This window comes from Xiphophorus hellerii, chromosome 22 (genome assembly GCF_003331165.1).
Source record: "Xiphophorus hellerii strain 12219 chromosome 22, Xiphophorus_hellerii-4.1, whole genome shotgun sequence".
Lineage (NCBI taxonomy): Eukaryota > Metazoa > Chordata > Actinopteri > Cyprinodontiformes > Poeciliidae > Xiphophorus > Xiphophorus hellerii.
Window position 1 is genome coordinate 30627816 of NC_045693.1, and position 23576 is coordinate 30651391.

The 23576-nt window shown below is 39.3% G+C and overlaps 1 protein-coding gene and 1 long non-coding RNA gene across 4 annotated transcripts in view; one reads left to right on the top strand and one right to left on the bottom strand.

The window, feature by feature from the left end:
• Nucleotides 1-7586: 7586 nt before the first annotated feature.
• Nucleotides 7587-8819, bottom strand: LOC116713210 (uncharacterized). Its single transcript, XR_004337824.1, has 2 exons — nucleotides 8708-8819; nucleotides 7587-8595 (listed from the first exon to the last, which is right to left on the bottom strand). It is a non-coding gene; the product is annotated as an uncharacterized LOC116713210 (long non-coding RNA).
• Nucleotides 8820-8884: 65 nt separating this feature from the next.
• cdh11 (cadherin 11, type 2, OB-cadherin (osteoblast)) overlaps nucleotides 8885-23576 on the top strand; it is a 116030-nt gene continuing 101338 nt past the window's right edge. For all 3 annotated transcript variants that reach the window (XM_032553293.1, XM_032553292.1, XM_032553294.1), the window contains exon 1: nucleotides 8885-9353. The gene's annotated coding sequence lies outside the window, so the exon portion shown is untranslated. The remainder of the gene's footprint in view (nucleotides 9354-23576) is intronic.

The window sequence follows — 23576 nt, forward strand, 5'->3', positions numbered from 1 at the left end:
AGAATCAATAATCAAAACAAAGCATTAAGTCAAGTTCCATCAATAAATTTGTAATTGATTACATTTCAAATACAATTCTAAACAGGTGGGTTTTTAGTTGAGATTTAAAAGAAGTCAGTGTTTCAGCTGTTTTACAGTTTTCTGGAAGTTTGTTCCAAATTTGTGGTGCATAGATGCTGAAAGCTGCTAACCCTAACCCTAACCCTAACCCTACCCAGGTCAGAGTCCATCACTACTCCCAGGTTTCGGCCTACCCTAACCTACCCAGGTCAGAGTCCATCACTACTCCCAGGTTTCGGGCCTGATCGCTGTTTTTCAGTTGTAATAACTGAAGCTGTGCATTGACTCTAGATCGTTCCTCTTTAGGTCCAAAAATAATAACTTCAGTTTTGTTTCTGTTCAACTGGAGAAAGTTTTGGCACATCCACACATTTATCTGTTCTAAGCATCTGTTCAGTGATTGGATGGGCTCTGAGTCACCTGGTGACATCGTAATGTAGAGCTGTGTGTCATCTGCATAGTTATGGTAGCTAATATTATTTCCTGTTATAACCTGAGCTAGTGGGAGCATATAAATATTGAATAAAAGGGGTCCTAGGATTGAACCTTGGGGTACCCCACATGTGACCTTTGACCTCTTTGATGAAAAGTTTTCAATTGAAACAAAGAAATCCCTGTTCTTTATGTAAGATTCAAACCAGTTAAGCACTGGACCGGAGAGTCCATTTACGATATTTGATTTTTTTTTTTTTTTACCTTTCTAACAGGGATAATTACAGTTTAAACTGTCTGATTGGGGTCAAACATTTAGGGTAAAAGACAAGATTGAACTGTGAACAGCTGCTTTGAGGACTGCAGCCTCTGTACATGACACCCTGCTCTGCCACTGAGCCATGCAGCGCCCCCTACTGCTGACGTTCTCTAGGATCACTTTAACACTCCCGTAATTCGACAACAGATTCGGCCAAAGTACCTAACCAACTTTGTGCTCTTCAGATATATTCAACCTATTGCTTTTTGTTTGTATCGGCTACATCTCAGACAGAAAAACACTTGTGAACAGAATGCACACATTAAACCACAACCATGGAAACGCGGTGGAAATGAATCACTGCAGAAATTATGTTATGCATTGAGTTTTACTGGTAAAACATGTAAACACACACACACTCACCTACCATCAGTCAGACTCAACCATGGGAACATTTACCTACAGGGCTAATCTGTTTTGTCGCTCCAACACACACATACAAACCCACATGTCTACTACACTGCATTGCATTTGCCTTCCTCTAAGTTTAATACCAAACAGTGAGGTCATTGATCACCTCACCTTGAGGTTGAGAAGATATTTTTTCAGCCCGCAGACTCTTACTTTGCTCACTCCAACAATATTCCATTGTGTTTACATTGATTTTTGGCTTGCATGTCTGTTATTTTCAATAGGTCCTCGTGTCGGGGTGTGTGTGTGTGTGTGTGTGTGTGTGTGGGGTGTGTGTGTGTGTGTGTGTGTCTGCAGTCTTCGGGTGGCTCCACCAACAATGAATATTTCCTTACTGTTTGAGGCTCGTGGGTCAGCATATGCAACAGCAGGCTTGTGTTTCAGCTACAGACCTCGTTCAACTGCAGCCTCAGCTGAATGTTTACAACACGGGACGTCCGACTGAGACTCCGGCTGCCATAGAAAACTTCCACCTCCTGAGCGGCATGCCTCGAATGCGCCTCATTAAATGGCTAAGTACCAAATTAAAAAGTGTCCAAGTTGATGATATTAAAATTCTACATGGAATCATTAACAAATTTCACCTTTTTACGTTATTGTATGCCAATTATGCCTATTGAAATTCTTATCTCGACTTAGTATTCAATTAAAATCTAAAAGGACAGAAGTTGCCTAAGAAAGTGTCAATGGAAAGCATTCTAATCAGGTCTTTTCTATCAAATCTTTTTTTTCACTTCATGCAACATTTTTGATTGTTTAGAGTTCTAGAAACTTGTCATCAGCAGTCAGCTACGTTTCCATCCAACTGGCATGAATTTTGAGCAAATTTTTAAAATGACGCAAAAAAGAAAACAAACAGGCGAATTAGACATGCTTCCATCCTCTGGTTTGGAGCAAATCAACCAGGCCACACAAAGCATCATTTTGTCCGATGCTGACACATAATAAAGAGGAAGTAGAGGTTGGACCACACACCTCCACAGAAGAAAGATATGATGAAAATATGATATAAAGGTGTTTAAATCATTCAGCAAGTATACTTCAACTAGGTACCAGCCAATAAAGCCAGTAAACTTGACTATGCATTGCACCTTCCTTTTTGATGTTTTCATGTGTTGTAATCACTCTGGACGGCATTTGATCATTTCCAAATCTAAAATGCTTGATCAAACTACTTGATCAAATCTTCAAAGGATAATACTACACAGAGCAGAGATTCTTTAAACATCATTTGAGATTCACGAAGCCTTTATTCCATTTGGGAATACATAAAAAGACGCACACTGAAGTATGTCCTTGTCACCGGAGCTGTCTTATATTTTTGAGACACATGAAAGAACATTTTGGCTTCCATGTGTCCTAAAATTAAATGTTTTACCACCGATTACCGTGAGCCCTGGTCTGTAGTTGATTTTTATTGAAGTTTTGCTTTGACTCTTCCAATCACCCATCAGGCGGATTGCTCCACATACCGTCTGAATAAATATTAAAATGATCATTGTTGACATGTAGCGGCTGACTGAGTCTAAACTCTCCAAACTCTGATGATAAGCTATAAGCCTGCGGGCATGTGTGTGTGTGTGTGTGTGTCCAGCCAGTCTTTTATCAGTTCCTCTTCATCATCACCAGGGTAAATGGCTTTTCTTTGATGACCTGAATGACACAGTAGTCAAGCTGCAGCCTGAAAACAGAAACCAGGAAATAGCTGAGCCAATAAGTGAAGATGTCCCCGACTTCCTTTTCTTAAAGCCCGACTTCCTGCAGAGAAGGCAACACAGTGCGCCTAAATCAATAAAAAGGTGCTAATCTAGACCAATATGTTGATATTTTCTAACTGATGTCTTTAGACGTGGGCTTCTGGCAATGAATCCCCATTAGAATTTTAGACGTTTGTTTTTCTTTGTTTGCATTATTTCTATATACACCATACTCTAAGTCCAGTACACAATCCACTCATTATAGACGATTACATGCACATGCGACTGGTGAGTATCCTCAAAGTGTCCCAGGTCTGTAGTCATGTGGTTATTAAAAGGTTTTCCTCAGTCTGAGAGGTGCAGCGGGGACCGATGGAGCAGGAAACAGTTTCGGTAGCGTCAGTAACTGTACAGCAGCTCTGCTTCCTCAACAAAATGACTTTGGGCAGATTTGATCCACATCAGCTTATTCCAGTGGACTGGAATGTTTTAGCTATTCGTCAAAACGGAGAAAATCTCCTCTGTTAAAGGAAAAGAAAAAAATGAAGTAAACCGGCTTCAGAAATTCAAATAGAACATTTTTAAGCATCTTAAATACTTCTTCATCTCCTTCCATGGAGTCCGATTTTCTGGCAATCTTTTTTCTTGTTGCTTTTTCCCTTTTTCTATTTAGTCCTAGCAAAGTTATGTCTCTTAATATGTCTGCCTTAGATCATGACATTAATTCAATTAACTTGCAAATAAGCTGTGACAACATTGACAGCATATTAGGCTCTGTGTGCTTTAAGTGTGACGAAAGTAGAAAGAAAGAAGAGTCAGACCTAAAACTCTGGATCTGTACTAGAAACATTCAACCAAAATCCTAAGAAGCGTCATCTCATCATTTGTTAATGTACTAAATAATCCATAAGTCTGAGCTAGGTGGCTGTACATGTATAACAAAAACAATACACTGGGGAATAAAAAGAACTAAGTGAAATAATCCATGAATATAATCTAAACATACATAAAATTAGATTAAACATAAAGTAAAAAGGAATTTTATTTCAAAGATTGGAAGATGTAGATATCTGTTGATTAGGTTCATTTCCATTCAAACTTTTGGTGAATATAATTAACAACTTTTTAGTTTATTCGATCTAACACAAAAAGTTGAAGAAAATCCAGTTCTAGCTTGAATACATTGAAAATGTATAAATGATGTAGGAAAGTCAAAACATGGAACCTGAATGCAACACCTTTTTGGAAAATTGCATCAATTCATTTTACAAAAATAAAATTAAAAAAACATTGCAAAATGTTGGAAGGATTCAACGAAGCAAATTACAGTTTTTTATTGTCAGTATTAAGTATTTTCCAGGCATATAGCACAATCAAGTAATTATGCTAACTTAAGTTGTTTTAAAAACACTATATATATATATATATCTATATCTATATCTATATATATATATATATATATATATATATATATATATATAGATATAGATATAGATATAGATATATATATTTATATATATTAATTTACTTATATTGATTTTGAATTGGTAGCAAATGTATAAGAATACCAATCAGAACAAATATATTTCTGATGTTTTTCTTAGCATTGATTTTCATTGTTTCTCCGCCTTAGTTTTGTGTTTTGGAAATAGCCTTGGCTCGCATGGAGGACAGAATTTTTAAAACTTGTTTTATGCCCCCAAAATATCATTAGAATTTCACATGTTCACATTTCAGCCTTTAAAAGTGAATTCCCAGTGTTTCCTGGGTTAATGTTTGGTGGAACAGTTCAATCCGCTGTAATCAGGGATGAATAAGGAGAAAAAAGAATCTCTTTAAAACAAAAGTGAAGAAAAAAAATAATTCTTCTCTTTCGCACTTTCAAACATAACACAGAGGAAATGCCAGACTAGAAGACTGTGTGAATTATCTTAATGAATATACTGACTTATTTATTGGAGCTAATTTAAATCTGTCTGCAGAACAGAAAGACTGCAATGAAGAGATTATGAGCAAAAAGACTGCAGCTGTCTGCATGTTCATTCATTACGACCAAATATACCCTCCTAATTACTTCCGACAATCCACCCTTTATTTGAATCCAATTATGTCATTTTGCATTGGTGTAATAAAGGCCGAGTGAATGCTGTAATAAAAATATGTATTATCATCTACGGCTGCCATCTGAATAAAAGTCCCCATGAGTACCTTGTGCAAATCAGCTCTATTGCAGGGCCTTCCAGGCATCTGCCATTAGAGCCTAAAATTTGAGCCGAGCAATTTTCAGCTTGGGTTTTTGTCTTCTTACGTCTTCATATTTCAAAGAGCTGTAGTTTGCGTAACAGCTTCTTTTTTTTTCCAGGAAACCAGCAGAAGAGGTTTCTTAGACAGATGTACAACTGCAAAAGTGACGTTACGTCATGTCAGTACTTCTAAAAGACTCAGAAAGTCACCAGTTCCAGGTTCCCACATGTTCTATATCACCAGAAACAACATCAATACATTGTTTTTTAAGACAATGGCTGTTGAAATACTTCTGCCATTTAGGACAAAAACGAGGTTTGGTTATTATCACAACGTGGCACATTTTGTTTTGACTGCAGTGCTGTTAAAACGTTTTTACTCTTACCCTTACAGATTTATGACAACGTATCAGAGACTTTATAGGTAGAAAAAAGAGGAGTGAATTTCCACCAAAAAAAAAAAAAAACTCAGAAATTTTGAGATTTCAGATCTCAGAAATGTTCCAAGAAAAAAATAGAAAGTTTCTGTGCTGGAAAATGGAAAATTTGAGAGAAAAATACTCCATAATTTTGAGGCTAATATGAACATTTCTGAGTTTCTTGTCAGAAATGTACTCCTCCTTTTTTGAATCTACAATAGCCCTAACACGGCATCGTAGATTTATCCTGTTTTTGCACTTTGCCACACTAATTTTAATATTAGACAGAGGGAAGAACATGCCAATCCTTAAGGTCTTAGTTTGGACACTGCTGCCATGACTTAGGCTATTATACTATTAGGATAACAACTTTGTGTTTTCTTTGCTTGTTTTTGCTTGATAATCTGAAACATTTAAAATGTAACTAACCTCCCTCTGTTAGCATGACCTGCACACAGACAATTTTCGAAAAATTCCACCAAAGTGGGAGGAGCCAAGAGATACTGAAGGGTGTGATCAAGTGTGGGTATGAGTGGAGAGGGTTGAGGACGGGCAGGGATAGGACTATTGCTAACTTAGAACTTTGTTGCTATATTTAACGACTTTTCAGAACCTTCTAGCAACTTCTTTTCAGAAAAGTAACTAACGACAAATCTTTTTACTTTGTTAGTGACACGTTAAAGCACCAACCGCACTGCAGCAACTGTCTTGAGGGAGAAACGAGCTGAGGGAAAATTTGACTGCAGTGGCCACCGTGAAGCCCAAAGAGGGCAGCACTGAGCCAGTTTTAGGCCATTTATGTGCACGAAAATGTCACAGTTTGCATTAAGGCCAAATTTATACAGTTTATCTGCAAAAAATATATATATTTGAGGTTTCAAAACTGAATAACTCTGAAAGGAGCAAAACCCGTTCCACAGTGCTGTATATTTAAAGATTCATCTATGTTCTGTTTTGTGACTTTTTTCCCCCCAATACAATTTATCCCCGACTTAGAGTGGAGTGAAAAAGTGCCGCAGTTAGAATGAGAGGCCAACTATTTTGAATAGCACAATTAACTCCAAATGCCTGTTGGTTCAAGAACCATTAATTATCCTAATCTAGAACCTCTGAGCAGCTCTGCTTTAAATCCTAACCTCTGTTACGTATCAGAGGCTGTTTTAATTAGTGCAGCCCAGGTAATTACAGGGCGGAAATTTGAATTCCTAAAAGAAATTGTAGGCTATTGGCTGTGCCATTTGACTGAAGCAGGCCGCACCGGTTTACCGTGAGAACCCAGAGATCAAGACAGCAAAAGCCTATTAAATATATTTATCTTAAAAGGATATGTACCTATGGTTTCAAAAATGCGTTGAACATTTTAAAGCAAAGCATATCGGTGAATAGATGGAGAAGCTAAGTAGAGAGGAACGCCTTAATCACCTTACTGAAATTAGAGTTAGTCAATATTTACAGTCGCAGCCAAAAAGAGTTAAGTGCCGAGCTGATCACCCACAATGAATAATCCGATTTGGATGTAATGTGCTGCACATGCAGGCCAACGAAGGGTAAGTAAATTATTCAGTTACCAAGGACCAGGCACCAGAGGGCATGGAGTTGCAACACTGGCTTCAGTGTTATCAGGCAGTCATCAGAGCATCTGGCAGTCAGTCAAAAGGCTGATTGAAGTCACCAGGGTACGAGCAGGACTCGAGTAGATGGGCTTTATCAGCCGCTGACCAAGTCTGATGGGAGTTGGGTTCTTGGTTTACAGCAGGCCAGCTGGTGAAGCTGCTAGTGAACTTCTTGTCCAGCCTAGAGCAGCCTACAGCAGCCAGATTTCCTATGTACAGCCCTGTATTTAGCATCAGTTTGTTGCTGAAGAATAAAAAAATAAAGGTTACAGAGTATCCTTTTGGCTTTCTTTTGACACTTTAGCTGTCTCTCCACGTGTTCACAGAGGTCAGAGTTGCGATGTACCAACCAATAATTGACACTGCACAGCCATTTTCTAACGATGGAGGCGTTTTCTTGGTCTTCATGAAACCGTTTATTCACTAACTGTCTTGAACAAACCCCCAAAGCCATCACGAAATCTGATGTCCATTTACAGTTCACTGTTCACTGATTTACTTATTTGCAGACTGTGGAACATAACTAAAAATTATTTTCATAAAATATGCCTATTCACTGACTTTTTCTTATGGGGAAAATTTAAAATGTTTGAAAATTAATGCATTTTGCGAAGCTGAAACTCTGAGAAAAATGTCAAAATTCAGAAATGAAAGTCAAAATTCTTAGATAAAAGACAGAATTCTGAAAACAAAAAAAGCTAATTTTTTTTAGATTAAAGTTCTGAAATTAAAGTGAGAATGGGAAAAAGACAGAATTCTGTGGATAAAAGTCAGACTCCAAAGATTAAAGTCATAATTTTTGGATGAAGACTCAGAAATTTTAAATTCAAGTTAGAATTTTGAGGGGAAAAAAGCAGAATTTTTAAGTCAGAATTCAGAAAATTAAAGGGAAAGAATTCTGAACGTGGAAAAGTCAGAATTCTTAGATTACACTTCTAAGTTTTCAATTAAAGTCAGAATTCTGGGGAAAGTCAGAATTCCAAAAGAAGAAAGTCAGAATTGTAAGATTAAGTTTAGAATTTTTAGATTGCTACTCAGAAAGTTTAGATGAAAGTCAGAATTTTAATTAAAACCATAATTATGAAAATTTAAAAGTCAGAATTCTGGGGAAAAACGTTAGATTTCTTTTCAGTAGTGCTAACCCTTATTACCTCTCTGAAAGTAAGAATCATATTTGACTCTTCTTGTGCCTTTTTTCATTGGCTGAGAGAGAAACTACAGCTTATTTTCCATGCAGCCAATAGCCGCTCAGTCTGCCGCTGTTCCTCTTCTCTCATTGGCTGCCTGGGAGACCATTAGTATCTTCAGTAGCAGTTTGGAGTCCCTTTCATCCTATTAGGACAAGCAACTGTTGCATCAATGACCCTCCTGCTGGGGTTCCCCGTGCCGCAGAGCGCCGCACTGGGGGTGTCGAGTTGATTTGGTCATAAAGAAAAGCAAGAGTTTAATTTTTAATTAGAACAGAAACATTAAAATACGTACCAACATTTTTTTTTTCGAGGGGAAATTGTACATGTTAGGTGTAGAGAACTAATCCAGAGTGAAGGTTGCCCTCCATCGGCTGGCAGCGCGGCTCGCTCTCCTCCCTCCTCCCCAGCTTCCCTCGCCTCTCTCCCGCCTCCCTCTCTCGGTGCAGCCGCTCCGCTCCGCTCCGGCTCCTTCACATCGCTGCTGACTCTCTTTGAGAGAGGACGGAGACAGGACGGAGGAACGCCGCGGACTGGATTTTCATACCCGAAGGAGGGAGGAATGCTCCGGTGATTCCCTCCACCACTCCCACCCCGACTCTCTCTCTCTCTCTGTCCCCCACCCCACCACCTCGGCTCCCGGACACCCTCCTCCTCGCCACTGCCACCTTCGCTCCTCTCCATCACTTCAGTTTCGGGACCTTATCCAGACGCACGGCTGCTCCGGCTGCATTTTCTTTTGTAAAAAAAAATAATCATCTCAGAACCTGCTGGGTTTTTATTAAGGTTCTGTTTGTATCTTGTTGGCCCCTGCGCTCTGATTTTTCACCTTTCCCGTCCAAAAAGCAGCAGAACAGTTAACCCAGGGCTTACAGTAAGTGGATGTGTTGGACATCTGGTACAAGCAATACCACTTGTATGTTTTGGAGGAAAAATCCCCTTGGAGACTCACGGGGATCTTTCATTTTCAAGGTAAGAAGCAGCTTGATTTTTTTTTTCTTTTCGGGGTGTTTTTTTTATTTTATTTTATTGCATATTTCTTCGTGCCATTCAGCTGCTTTATCCTCTCCTCTGGGGGGGAATTGCGCAAACCAGTTGAAACATTTTGGTTCCCGGGATGCTAGGGAGATCCTGGTTCCACTCTGGATCAGCACTGCAGATGTAATCTTCAGGGTTCGTGATGGGATCCGGTCAACACATTTCATCTGAATCCCAACAATTGCCTTTATTCATCAGTGGCGGGTATCGGCCACCGGGTGTCGGTTAGATCTCACAGCCGGGATTGTCGCTTGACTCCCGGCTTCATGCGTCGCTGTTGGACTAACTTTGTGAGCGTCTTCGTCCTCTCTGCCGAAGCCTCCCCGCGGCCCCGACGCACAAGTTTTATTCAATTCGGACCTCCAGTAATAAAAATAAGCAAACCTATTCGGCTTGAATACATTGAAGCAAAAATATAGATTTTTTTTAAAGGGAGAAAATAGCTACTTTTATGGCTTTTACCCAACTTATATCACAGAAGACCTCTTTAAAAAAATATATAGTTGCTTTATGGATTGAGATCAATACATACAATTGTTTCCCTAATTTTTGGTATTAAAATCGACTTCAATAATTGGAGCTTCGTCTTTGCTCGGAACCCAGGAGAATCTCGTGCGCTGCGTCTGGCTCGCAGGTCATTGGACAGTCGTTTCAACTCCGACTCCCTCCGTTGCTGTTGAGCAATTTGAATTTTCTATCTGGTCTGGATATTTGGGAAACAGGGGCACTGCCAGAAAGTTTTGAACGGGGGCTCACCAGATGGGGACCACTACACTGTTATGTAGGTTGAGGGTGGCCACCTTTAAAAGCAAAAAAAAACAACAAAAAAAAGCTAAACAAAACTTCCCCTCTGCTAAGTTCATATTTCTAAATTACAGCCAATTTGACACTTTCTAGACAGGGGCCACCAGAAAATATATAGAGCAGACCTTTGCCCCCGTTTCCCCACACGGTGATGATGCAAAAGGTTTGCAGTTATCCATCTTTGTGCAGTTTAAATATCTGTCACCGACTTCATTTTCAGCATTTTTTCAAAAATCAAACAAACAAAAAAGCTTCGCCTCTGTCCTTTTGTCTCTCAAACACAGTTGCAGTTTGAAAATTACCCCCCTCCTGTTCTGCCACCAGACCCAGACCCCCCCCCCCCCCCCCCCCCCCCCCAACACACACACACCACCACCACATTTTTACCACCCATCCCTTTTCCTGTCCCTCTGTTCTGCCCCCTTCTTTTCTCCCCTCTGCCGACTCTGCCTTGCGCTCCCGTCTGCTGGGAGCCATTGAGAAAATCATTTGCTGCTGTTGTATTTTATTCGAGCGAGAAGGTTCTCACACCAGCAAGCCCTTTTTTTTTTCTCTTCCAAATTAAAAAAAAAGGCTTTGGCCAACAGTTGAGACACAGAAACAAAGAAACGCTTAGGAAAAAAATGTAGGAAAACAAAATCTGACTGAATTCTTCAACAACAGATCTCTTTTAATACTTTGTTCAGATTGGCTGATTTATGCTCCATGTTTTCCTTAGAAATGAAGACTAAAGTAAAATTATAATGTGCCAAAGCTTTGTAATTCTCTAGGTACTCATCCAAATACAACACAATGAAAGTATGACCTGATTCTTCAAATTTGTGGTTAGCAACTTGTCTCCCATTTCAGTCAGCGGTCTTCTTGTGGACGTCTTTTCTACGCTATGAATAACATCATTTAGACTTAGCTAAGATGGAATAAAAAGGTAATTTCTTCTTCATCTTTCCATAACTTGTTGCATCCTATTACTTTGGAAAAAAGCTTTTCTGTGTGTTGTTCATTGGCCGGACGTGTTGTAGATTTCTCCTGCACTGATGTTGTCATTTTCCATTGTTGTGAGTGTGATCGCAAAACATCCATTGGACAGGAAAATTAGGTTTGACATTTGCGATTCTTTGAATTTTGGCTGCCAGTTGAACTCACGAAGTCAACAACCAACGAGGCTTGATTTTTTTTCTTACTAACAGATAGCTTTAAAGCATTTGGAATTTAGGTCACTTCATGAATTCCAGCTCGTGTAATTGAAAATATTTCTATATGTACATACGATTTTTAATGATTGGGGTTCTGATACCTTTTGGGTCAACTGTCTTTATGGGATATTAAAAATTTGCCACAAAGTAAAGCCAAAACCAATACTGGTGGATAATATTTTATGGTGATGTGTAGCCACCTGTCCTTAAAGATAACTGTGAGTGGATTATAGAAAATGATTTGTTTGTAATAGGGTATGAAACTTCCCCAAGGTGAGTTTGAGTTGATGCAAGGTTGCAAACACTGTGACATAACGCCCATGTTCAATGGCACCTATTGTCACATTCAGCAAACCTGAAAGTCTGTTCGTATGGCAAAGCAAAACTGTGAAAGTTCCTGACTACAATTCCTTCTGGACTTATTTTACAAATCCACCTTTAAAGATGGTCAAGTATAAAATGTTGTACTGGTAAGGATGGGAGCTGATGAGAAACACATTGAGTCTCTGAAAAAGTCTCCACTACAAAATGTACAGAAACTGTTTTAACCTGTTGCTGCTTGAGTTGTTTATGGCTTAAAACCCCCCAAGATTTAAATCTCAAGCCTTACCTGGCAGAAAGGGTGAAAAAAAAAAATCAGACCTGAATAGTAAATCAGCTAAATTTGCAATTTTCCACCAGGGAAAAACCCAGATTAGTCAACTTCTTTGACTTATTTTTGTTCCTGCGGTTTTACTCCCAAAATGACTTTGTTTGGAGTAATTTGGTAAGCATCTGGAGGCCAGAAAACAGAAACAGGACATGTGATAAATTTTAGAGGATGTGGTGCGCTGAGTAGAAACAACAAGGTACGGGATCAGAGAAACAGATTTTTAGGTTTTAAAAACCAGAGCGTGACTCCCATCCAGGATGTTAGGAGAAGACGAGGGCAGCGTGACTGCTGTCAGTAACATCTGTCGTTCAGTTCTCCAGCATGGGAGTCGTTTCTGTCTGAGCTGGACAAAAAAAAAAAAAAACACAATGAGAAGCTGTCCGTCTCCACTTAGGTATCTGAGGACAGAACAGCTCCAGCAGAAGTTGGTTTTCTTTTTCATATCTGCAAAAGTGATCGTCTGGAGGCAAGACAGACGCTTCGGAATCCTCACCACGAATCTTCACGCCGCGTTTAAGCTGAACCGAACGTAGAAATGTTGTTTGGATGACAGAAGAAAGCGGGGCGGGGGAGACATATCAAATTCTTCGCTGATATTCAGTTGGAAAAAAAAACAAAAAAAGGGCACACAGCGTAACACAGAAATGTCATCAGATTTGCTACTTTTCATAAGAGCTGTTTCAAGAACCTGGCAAGGCAAATACTCTGCAGTATTCCTACCAGTTAGCAAAGAGCCGACATGTCAGTCTGTATTCCTGCTGTAATATTGACTGAGGCACTGCACAAAAAAGGTATTTTGTGAAAAAAGAAACAGTTCTCAACTTCACTTTTTACTTCTATTTTTTGTTGCTTTGCTGTGCAATTCTGACATTTATCACTGGTTTAAAATTTAGGTCTTTTTTTTATTTTTAACCTGGCTCTGACATTCAAAGGGGTTCACAACCAAATTAGCGAGGTCTTAAACCGACTGAGACTAAATGTCTTAAAGGGAAAGAAAAGTCAACAACCTTTTCCTTTTTCAATCATTTGAAAGTCTGGCAACATTTACTGGTGAGAGTAAGAAAACGGATGGAGAGAGAACAGACAGTAAAGACGGCTGGAAGTGTTGAACCTTGTCCAGGTACCGATAGAGGGAGCTGTTGAGCTGCGGGTTGCTCTGCTCTGGTTGTTTTCCTTCTTTCTGCTCTTTCTTTCTAATTCTTTACCAATCTCCCTCTCTCAGAGTGCTGGTCAGGGAGATGGAGAGGTAGTTAGGCTCCCCAGGGATACAGGATTCAATCTGCACGAACTGCCCCGAACTCTCTCTCTCATATACACACGCACTCGCGCACAAATCCAGTCTGTCTGGATAAGCATGTCCACTGTGAATGGTTTCTGTTACCTTCACATTCACATTACCTCCCAGTGAGAGGTGATAGGAGGTGGCGTACGTGTGTGTGTGTGTGTGTGTGTGTGTGTGTGTGTGTGTGAGGGGGGGTCTTTTCAAGGGGAATTGAGTTCTGCTGCTGCAGTTCTTTATTTTGTTTTCCTGCCATATCTTGAGTCCACCGCTCTGACAGAAAGCAGAGTCACAGTTACACAGCAGCTTCTGTTTTGCTTTTATTTCCGACTATTTAGAGCAGAATAGGCGTAGGCCAGTTAGTGGTAAGCTTTTTCAAAAAGTTACTGTTTCAAAACCACAGACATTTTTCATTCTGCTATCCTTCAAGTTAATAGACCGATTTAACTTGGTCTACCAAAACTAAAAATTGGTTTTCTTTTCCCACTCCCAGTGCGATTGGGAGTTCTTTTACCTCATATTGACACACATCATATAGGCATAATCTTATTTTTTTCATGTGCTGTCTGATAACTATGGTGTAACTGAGCAAAAATGTGAACAAGCTTTATATGGAAGAACAGAAATGCCACAAGTCCTATCAAAAGAAGCATCATTCTTGATCTTGCAAAGAGATAAATTTCTTGCTTTTTGCTAAGTATTGGACAGGCCTTAAAGTTCTTGAAATAAAATGCCAGACAGATCAGTAAAATCAAATCACTTCTCCCCCACATGGTGATGCGAAGGGTTGTTAGGTAGCTGGAAAAAAACAACCAACTGCTCTTTTTCCACAGTATGTAAACTAAAGGAGTACAACAGGGTATTAGGGCCAGGCTTAGAAAAAAAAAGTTTTTAATTTTGCTAGTCATAATGTTATGAGAACATAGTCAAATATGAGAAAAAAATCCTACTAGAATAAAATCATATTACAAGAATAAAGTTGTGGTGTTTCATGAATAGTCATTATGAGAATAGTCATATATTAAAATAAAAATAATACAAGAAAAAGTCATGATTATACATGAACAAAGTTGAAATATGAGAATAAAATTATAGTGTTACGCAAATAGTCATTACAAAAATAGTTGCATTACTTATACGTGAATAAAGTTGTAAAAATACTAGAATAAAGTGGAGATAATTCCAGACGTAAGTTATAGTTTTACGTGAATAGTCATTCTGAGAATAGTTGTATATTAGTCAAAATAGTACGAAAAAGTTATAATTAGGAATAAAATTGTAATAATACCAGAATAAAGTCATGATATGTGAATAAATTTGTACATCAAAGTCAATACCTTGAGAATAAAATTGTAGTAATGAGAATAAAGTTGTAATTATACATGACTGAAATTGTAATAATACAAGAATAGTTGTAATAAGATGAAAATAAAGTTGTAATAATATGAGATTAAAGTAATAAAATTACAACAGTGATATTACCAGAATAAAGTCATAATAAAACAGGATTATAGTAAAAATAATGCAAGTATATACTCATAATATTACCAGAATAAGATTATATATGAGATTAAGAGAATTAAATATTTATTCCTCCAGGAACATCAACTGTGCCACCCTGCTGTCCTCTATATGGACCCAAATACCAATAAATATGTTAAATTGACTCATTTTTGTTACATGTAGTAACAAATATTTAATTTTATCTTAGTAGCAATAGGAATATACTCGTTCCGACAATGTTGCATTATTTTTTCTTTGAAATTGCATTAAACCAGATTTTTATTTATACAGAGAGAATTTCATCCTGACCCACACTTAGAACTGAACCGGTTAAAGCCTCGGTAGATGTAACACTGATTTATAACATCCAGAGTGCAGTGCAGTGGGATTATATCTCTAATCTCTGGTCTCAGCCAGATTAAATGACAGAGTCGCTAATTATTGTTCTTGACCTTTACTCCTGGGTAACAGGGAGAAAACGAAGACGTATTTGTCTCCGGCTAAAAAGAGCGAGAAAATGATTTTCTGCTGATTCTTTTTTGTCAACACTACTCGCTCAGCATTGTTTCCATGTTACCATACTTCCCATTTCTGTGACGGCTACAAATTCGGTGGCGTCTAGCATGAAGTTTGTATGTTTTTCTTTCTTTTCTGGTGCTCATGTGGTTTCAATTATTCCCTCAGTGTTCTTCGTGAGAGCAACCTGAAATTACTGCCCACGAGTTGAAGTTCATGCTCTCCTGTGTTTTCCTTCCTTCCTTCCTTTTTTTCTTTCTTCCCTACTTCACAGCCGGGAATGAGTCCAACTTATGAGAGCACAGAAAGGACAAGAAATTAATCAGACACGAAGCAAAAATAAGCAAACGGGGAAACGTATCGGATTTGCTGGACTCGATCGGATAAAGCGGCAGCGTGATATTTTCGTGAAGCTGTCCCACGCCCGCGTTAAGCAATAAGCAAAGTCACAACAGAGTTGTACAGAGGCAGGGGATGGCGGGGGTCGGGTGGGTGGGCACGTAGAGCAACGAAGTGACACCATCACTGGAGATAAAGCGTGTGGGTTCTCTGTTTTTAAAAAGGTGCCGGTTCTTCTGAAGCAGTCCACGTTTGCTCCTCTCTGACCTTTTCGGCGTAAGGAACGACTTGGGCCAGGTTGTGCGGATTTATCGTCAGGGGACGGCGGCTGTGGTGCGACTGCAATAACACGCCGTCCCCGATCGATGTTAATTCAGGATTAACGAGTGATTTTATTGACTGGCGGTATTGATGATCAGAATACAGCTCCGACAGGTTATTGATCTAAGTACAATGAAAATTGATTACTTGGGATAGAGAGGCGATATTGACCAGAGCAGAACGTGTGCATGCCTCTACGTAAAATCCTGAGTATTCGTGTGTTTCTACTGCGTAAAGGGTGTTTTAATGAATGAATGAATTATTTTTTTTGGGAATGTGCGTGTGGCGCAGATCTGTGTTATCAAGGGTAATTTGTTTTCCATGACAGTCACTTGGTGCTGTCAGGTGGTGGCTGATCTCATGACACCAGTCACATGAGGGGAAAAGAAAAGAAAGGTTTGTTTCTTCATGCATCATTTTAACCACATTTGTGCTTTGGTACGCTGTTTTCAGTGAGGAGGGATGATGAAAAGCGATGAGAGAAGGAGCAAGTGTGAGATGAAGGTCAAGAAGAAAGTTCAATTCTCAATTATGAATTTTAGAAGGTCTTTTTTGTTGTTTTTTTTTTTTTCCTTTAGCTTTCCGTCGTCATTGCGATTACTCCGGATTGGGGTCACTAAGATTTTCTTCTTTTATTATTTTTTTAAAGACCAATTAATATTTCACAGCTGAAAAGCCATGTGCTTTGACAAGCTTGTCTGAAGAACAGCAGAGTGAGCGCAAGAGAGAGAAAGACAGAGAGGAAAAGAGGCGAGTTTCTGCGTGCGGGTCAAGGAGAGATTTAATGAGTCGTTTTCTTCTCATTATTCTGTACAATAATTAACTGTGTGCGAGCACGTGGCTGTGTGTTCATTTTGTCTTTTCCAGCCACCGGCAGAGCGGTCATTCATAATGGTCTCAGCTTCTCAATCTCGGACTCATTATTAGGCAAAATATATTAGGGTATTATAATCCAAATTGCTGAGTTTGCACATGTATTCTAGGATGGAGCAGTAACAATAAAACAAACTGGTATGTTCATGTTCAGCCTTCCCAAGAACCAGTAGGCATTTTTGTTTGCTCATATGCTCAAAGTTCACCGTGTAAAAATCCTGAGCTAATTTCACACAGAATCATACACGTTTTACTCTGTTCTTGGGGTAGCAGCCAACCAAAGAAAATGATTGGCTACTTTGTAAACACCAGCCAGTATTTCCCAAACTTCATTTTGGAAATAATCTGTGAAACATTAGCCCATAGGCAAATTTGGGATTACATTCTAGAGAAAAATACTGACAGGGGTCCACTGTACCGAATGTTTATCCTTAAAGACCAGAATAGAACGCCATTGGTTCGCCTGTGGACCCTCCACTGCAAACACTTACCTTATAAATAACTATTTCATTTCATTCTTAGCAGTTTGACTTTGCAGATGCAACACATTTGTAGAGGTGACCCGTACAGACAGACAGTAAACGCCTCATCTGCTTCGGCCCATGCTGTTCAGTGTGTGGTGGTGGCTGGCAGATCTGTTCCAAACAGGTGTGTGCCCCGCTGTACAAGGAATTTAATTTCACACCGCGCATGCTGACACAAGCACACAGGGTGAAACTAGATGTTAAACGCATAGAGGGGAGAAAAAAAGCAAATGCTGCGTAGCTCTTATCTGATTATGATATAGAGGGCGCAGCATCAGAGGAGTGGATAAAGAAGCATGCAGATAAACAGGCTGATAGGTGGTTTTCCTTTGTGGGAAAATTCAGAGACTAAAAGCATCGCAAGCATAACCTCTGTGTGGTCAAGAGCGTGCGTTATCTGACCATTATTTTTCTATTTTTGTGGCTGAACTGGGGGAAAAACAAAAGTGGGTGACAGTGTACAGACATAGCTGCATAATGAGCACTCTCAACATGAAGCTGGAAGGCAGAACGCGCAACACATTGTCGCCGAGCCTCTTCCCATGTCATGTTTCGAGGAGGAGCTTGGGAAAATAAGTGGCTTAATCGCCAGATTACACGGCTCCATTCCTCCATTATTTATACTATTATCAATGGCATCTTTAAGCTTGCGATCTGCAGAGAGGAATTCTCTGGCACTTGTTGCGGGATAAATAGTGAGATGAAAAGTGAGTCATAGCATTACATTTTCCAAGCAGCAGGACGGTTGTCTTTTGCTCTGAGAGGTTAGCTGATTACAGCAGCATTGTGTTATAAGAGCAGTGAATGTTTAGATGAGAAAAACATATTCAGTAGTTTCACCCTAAAATTAAGAAAGATGCAGAATATATTTGTATTTTTAAAAGCAACTGTTGTATCTACTGAAGATATAATACTAGACTCCCAATATTTGTAGGGGTTAGGAACCATAGCTGAAAACCCACCATTAGATGGGGGTCCCATCTAAAAACGTTTATAATTGGCTACTTTAATAATTCAGGCCCCAAATATACCCTAATTAATAAGCTCAGTGGAACCATTTTAGCGCTACTGTAGAAGCTAACATCTATGGTCTTTCTGGTATCCGCTCTTGCTGGTACAGCCAATCAGCGCCAAGGACAAAGGCTAGCTAAAGTCGTGCTAAGTGGTATTGCGCTCAGGTTTTTCAGTTCCCAAAGTTGTGTTTTCTTTCAAAATGTCATGCCATGAGCTTAGTAAAGCAAATACATCCTCAGAGTGGTGGAAAGTTAGGGAGAGAGTCTTAGTAGACTCTATAAGCAATTCCTAACTCATCAGTCATCATGTGTATTTAGATTCTGGTCCTGAGCAGTCTTGGTATTTAGTCCTAGTCCTAAACTTTGAACTTTGGAGTTCTTTGTTGTACTTTGGTCTACAAATCTAAAAGGTATAAGCTGAGATTGATTATTGTTTTTCTTTGTTCATTACAACAGGACTGAATGGAGCAACTGAAAACTAGCTTACGCAATAAAATAGCTGCTAGCCTGTTAGCCGGACTGTTTAGAGCACTGCATGATGTACTTGTCCAAACAGAAAATAGCTGGAAGGAAGAAGACCCTTAAAGAACGTTAATCCAGACAATTGAACATTTTAGTGGCTTTAAAACCATAACCCTTTTCTATCTGTAAGCAGCCCAGGCGTATGAAGACTCGGGGACGTTGTCCTTACACTCCCCTTACATGCGTTAGACTGAAATGAAAGCATCAACACGCAGATGCTTCGCATGTATCTGCTGCAAACAAAAAGTGATTCATTTTTCAAAATGGGTTTTCTGAATACAGTCCACCTTTGCCGACTTTATCAGTGTCACAGAGAGAAATTCAAGATGAAGCCTCTTACCATCTCATATTCTAATATTTCAAAGTGAGAGTGTGTGTTTCTAACATTAACCAGTCAGCCTGCTGGCGAGGCTCGCTCTGCTGTCAAAGTAACTCTTTGATCACACTGGGACTTATCTACCAGTTCTCATCCACTCCTGTCTCTTTCTCTCTCTCTTGTTCTCTCTCATCCCTCCATCCCTCCTGGACTTCTTCTAGTTTTTTCCCCCACTCTCCTCCCCTCCCCTCTCATCTGTGCTCATCCTTACTGTGACGTGGATGAACCCAGCAATATGTTCCCAGAAACAAACCTGGCTGCAGCACAGATGCATTGCAAGCCAGTCTCCCTCATGAATATGCAATGTGACGTAAACACTAATAGAGACCTGCTGCGTTGTCATTAAACACGTTTGCTAAATTAGCCAGACGCTAAACGGGCGCAAATTACAGACGTCTCTTTTCTAGTCTCATAAGTACGAATGAACCAGCCTCCTTCTATAAAACTTCCCTGTGACTCACAGGTTCTGCAGAGGTGTTATCCTTAATCCGTGCGCCTTCATACACTTCTTACACATGCATACACACACAACTCCTGTAAATACGAGTCTGTTTTCTTACCTTCAGGACAGAAGCTTCACAGCAAGCTTGACCTCTTTACAATAATAACTTCTTCTTTTGCTTCCAACTGTCTCATTCTGTTAGTTTTTCTCTCTCTCTCTTTGTTTGTATGTCATTTTTTCTCCTTATTATTTATTTTTCTTATTAGTTTTTCCTATTATCTTCCTATTCTCCCCTGTCTCTCCTCCCTCTCTCTAACCATGTGTGGTCGACCATGATGCTAATCATGGGTAAAAGCTTTTTCTAGGAGGCTAAGCTTCCCCATTGTACAAGTTTTGGACCCCCAGGAAACTGGATTCCGATCATTTTTAATGTTCATTTTTATTTTAGTTCTTATATCCATGTATATCCAGTCTCGATCTCCTGTGTCCATAGGGTGAGAGGCGGGGTACAACCTGGACGGGTCACCAGGCCATCACACGGCTTGTTTAAAGTAAATATTGGATATAATTAGGGGTGCAGTTTTCTGGCCAATCACCGATCTTTACAAAACCCGACCTGCCAATTCTGATTTCTATTTTTTTGTCTGAAAAGTTGCTAATTCAGCATCAGTGTTGGTAATTTGGTAAAAGTGTTGACTATTATTAACCATGGACATGAATGAATCAGTCAAGTTTATGTGTTTAGCACATTTCAGCAACAAGGCAGTTTGGTTTAGTTTCAAATTTGGTTTAGTTTCTAGTGCAGATATCTTAGGACACTTGAAATAAAATGGCTGATTGATTTGTCAGAGCACCTGTAGATGTAATTGCAACAGTTTTTGCCCCTCTGTTCCTTCCTTCTGTTTGGTTGAGTTGAATTCGCCCCATGCAGCACAGTCTGACTAGACTGTTCCTGTCAACCAGGCCACAGCAGTGACACGCCAGCACACTGAAATTATGCTTTCTGTGTCTGTTTTAGTAAAACCTCTGCACTTGAAAATATTTACTGGGAGGCTTTTTCCATGAAAAGCTGAAAACCATAAGTACTTGAGACCCAGTCTAAAAATGATTAAAGCTGCCTATTGTAGTGGTTCAAACGCCAAACGTATTGTTAATATGGAAAGTAGAAACCGTCTTGGCTCCAACGTAGACGCTGCAGTGTTCCTAAATTCCACTCTTGGTGAACCGCTTATTTACCTTTCCAACTAATGGCAAGGTAATTGAACGGTGCTTCTGGGTTGGTTGTTTTTACAGATGCCGGCCAATAGTGGGTCTTTGTACTTCAGCTTTCCAAGCTTAATTAAAAAAATATATCTTTGACAGTTTTGAACTAATGCTGACCCATATCCAGTTCTTAGTCAAATAAAAATTGTCTCGACAAACAGAGAAAACAATTCCAAAAAATGTAGGAAACCAAATTTCTTTCTTTTTAAATGGGGACGCAAACCTCTTTTTAGTTATAAATGCATATATATAACTAAACGTATCTTTTGTCAAAGCAGGTCTCTCTTGTAAATGATATCTTGGATCTCAACGAGACAACTTGCATAACAGAATGAGTTTATTTAAAACGACCAAAACAAACTTTTAGAATCTGAAAACTAAGCCAGGTTTTTGTGACCCTGGAAGATTTTGAACTTGACAGCTTTGGCCGACTTGGCAAAAAGTTTGGACTTAGTCTGCAGCTGCATGTGAAACGTAGCGCTTCTTTTTTGCTGAAAAAGAAGCAGATATAGCTGCCTTCAGGTCTGGTTAATGGGCCCCCCTGGTTTTAATAGCAGAGTGAGAAATTTAGTAGGGTAGCCATGTACAAAATGCACGCGATAAGTAACAATCACAATTAAAACCAAAGTTCATTTTGATTTTTGAACCATGATAAGAACATCCAAGGACATTTAGTAAAATGTCAAACAAACGTGGTATAGCCAACGTGGTATGTTTGACCTCTGCTGCTTGGGGATTTTGATCCATCATTGGATCTTAATTAGTTTTTTTAAACATATTGCAGTAGTTAGTGAGAAATGCAGACAGACACTTAGGGTTAAGGTTATTATACCCTTATTTTTAAAAGCAGTTCCTTTGAGTCATTTTACATTTGAGTTTTCGGTGCTTATTTAGAGTGACATCGGATTTGTCACCCTCATGTCTATTTTTATTGTGACGGTTACAAAAGCAAATTCAGTCAACATTGCTTATACTCTAGTGGCAAGGTTGAACAAACAAGGTCAGTGTTGGTGTGTAGGCGTGTGTGTGTGTGTGTGTATGCGTGTGTGGGTGTGTGTGTGCGTGTGCGTGTGTGTGTGTGTGTGTTGGTGGGGGGGTGTGTGTGTGTGTGTGTGTGTGTTAGTGGCAGGGGGAATGAGGGGTCGTTGCATGTTGCTTTCATATGTAGTTCTAAAGCTGATCGTGCAAGGTCAGCATTAGAGTCTTTGCGCATTCGCGTCCACCTGAGTGTTAGCATCACCGGAGCAACAGATAAAAGTTATTCCAGGCAGCCTGTCGGCAGAAGTCCATGTCATCCGAAAGGTGAGAAGGTGAACTCTAAGCTCTCTGTGAGTCAACGTATGACGGCTACATGGCTGTTGCTTTGATTTATCTGTACAAGAAGCAAATGTACCTCCAAAGGGGGAGGTAAGAGGGGAGTGAAAAAAAAACAGTACAATGTTTCATATTTGAAATGCAACTAGGCAAAGAAAGCATTCATGTGTTCTATGTGCTCACAAGATGGAGCTTTGAAGTTTCACGTCAAAATGTTTGGCCAGAACATCAACTGAGGTTCAGAGTCGTTGCTTGAAAAGTTTCTTCAATGGCTGTCTTCTCCAAGATCAAGTTGGGTGCCACATTCATTTACAGTTGATTTGTGCTTCTCATTTTATGCTGTGAAATCTTCATTGTACGACTGCTACCGCGTTAGAATGCATAAAACGAAGAGAACCCAGTTGATATGGATAGTTAGCCTCGTCACTGAGTTTTACCATTACAGAATCCAACTATTCAACAAGAAGATCCAAATTTGTTGACTTGGAAGACAGTTAAGTCAGGTGGGACATTTGTTATGTAGTATGTGGTCTCTGAGGTTGTATTTTTCAAGGTGCAGTTCAGAACACTCAACAGGAATACATCTTGATTTCAAATCGGAAAGCTTTCCACCAGCTATCAAGTCAGAATTTATCATAGTTGCTGTGTGTACAAATGTTTTGAGTGTCTGATATGCTATGCCATATTACACCCCTCTCGTATCATATTTCTGTACAAACTCGATTAGTAAACGTAATACAGTGGATCCTGATTATTTGTGGGGGTTAGAAATAATGCTATGGAATAGCTAAAATTCATGATCCATTAGATCGCCTCTAAAGCTGCCTATTTTAATCGTTCACATACCAAACACTTGATAAATCTTCTTAAATCGAAGTCAGAATGATTATTTTCCAATATAGACAATCTAGGCAACCTGGACAACCTCGGCTCATAATCATGTTGTTCTTTTTGTCGAATTCATAAAGTTCAGCGGAATATAATGCTGTCCGTTTGCATGCTACTGCTAGTTAGCTTGGTCATGCAGCAAAACAATTAGCAAAACATTCTTTTGAGAAAACAGTCATTTTTTTTGTTAGTGTAAAGCAATTAATAGAAAGGTAGCTGGACGAATGACTGCCTAAATTGATGTTTTGACCTGTTTTTTTTTTTTTACATTAGAAAATAGCGCAGATGTTTTATTCACAGAACACACACTGATCTTTTATTCAACAAACCAATGT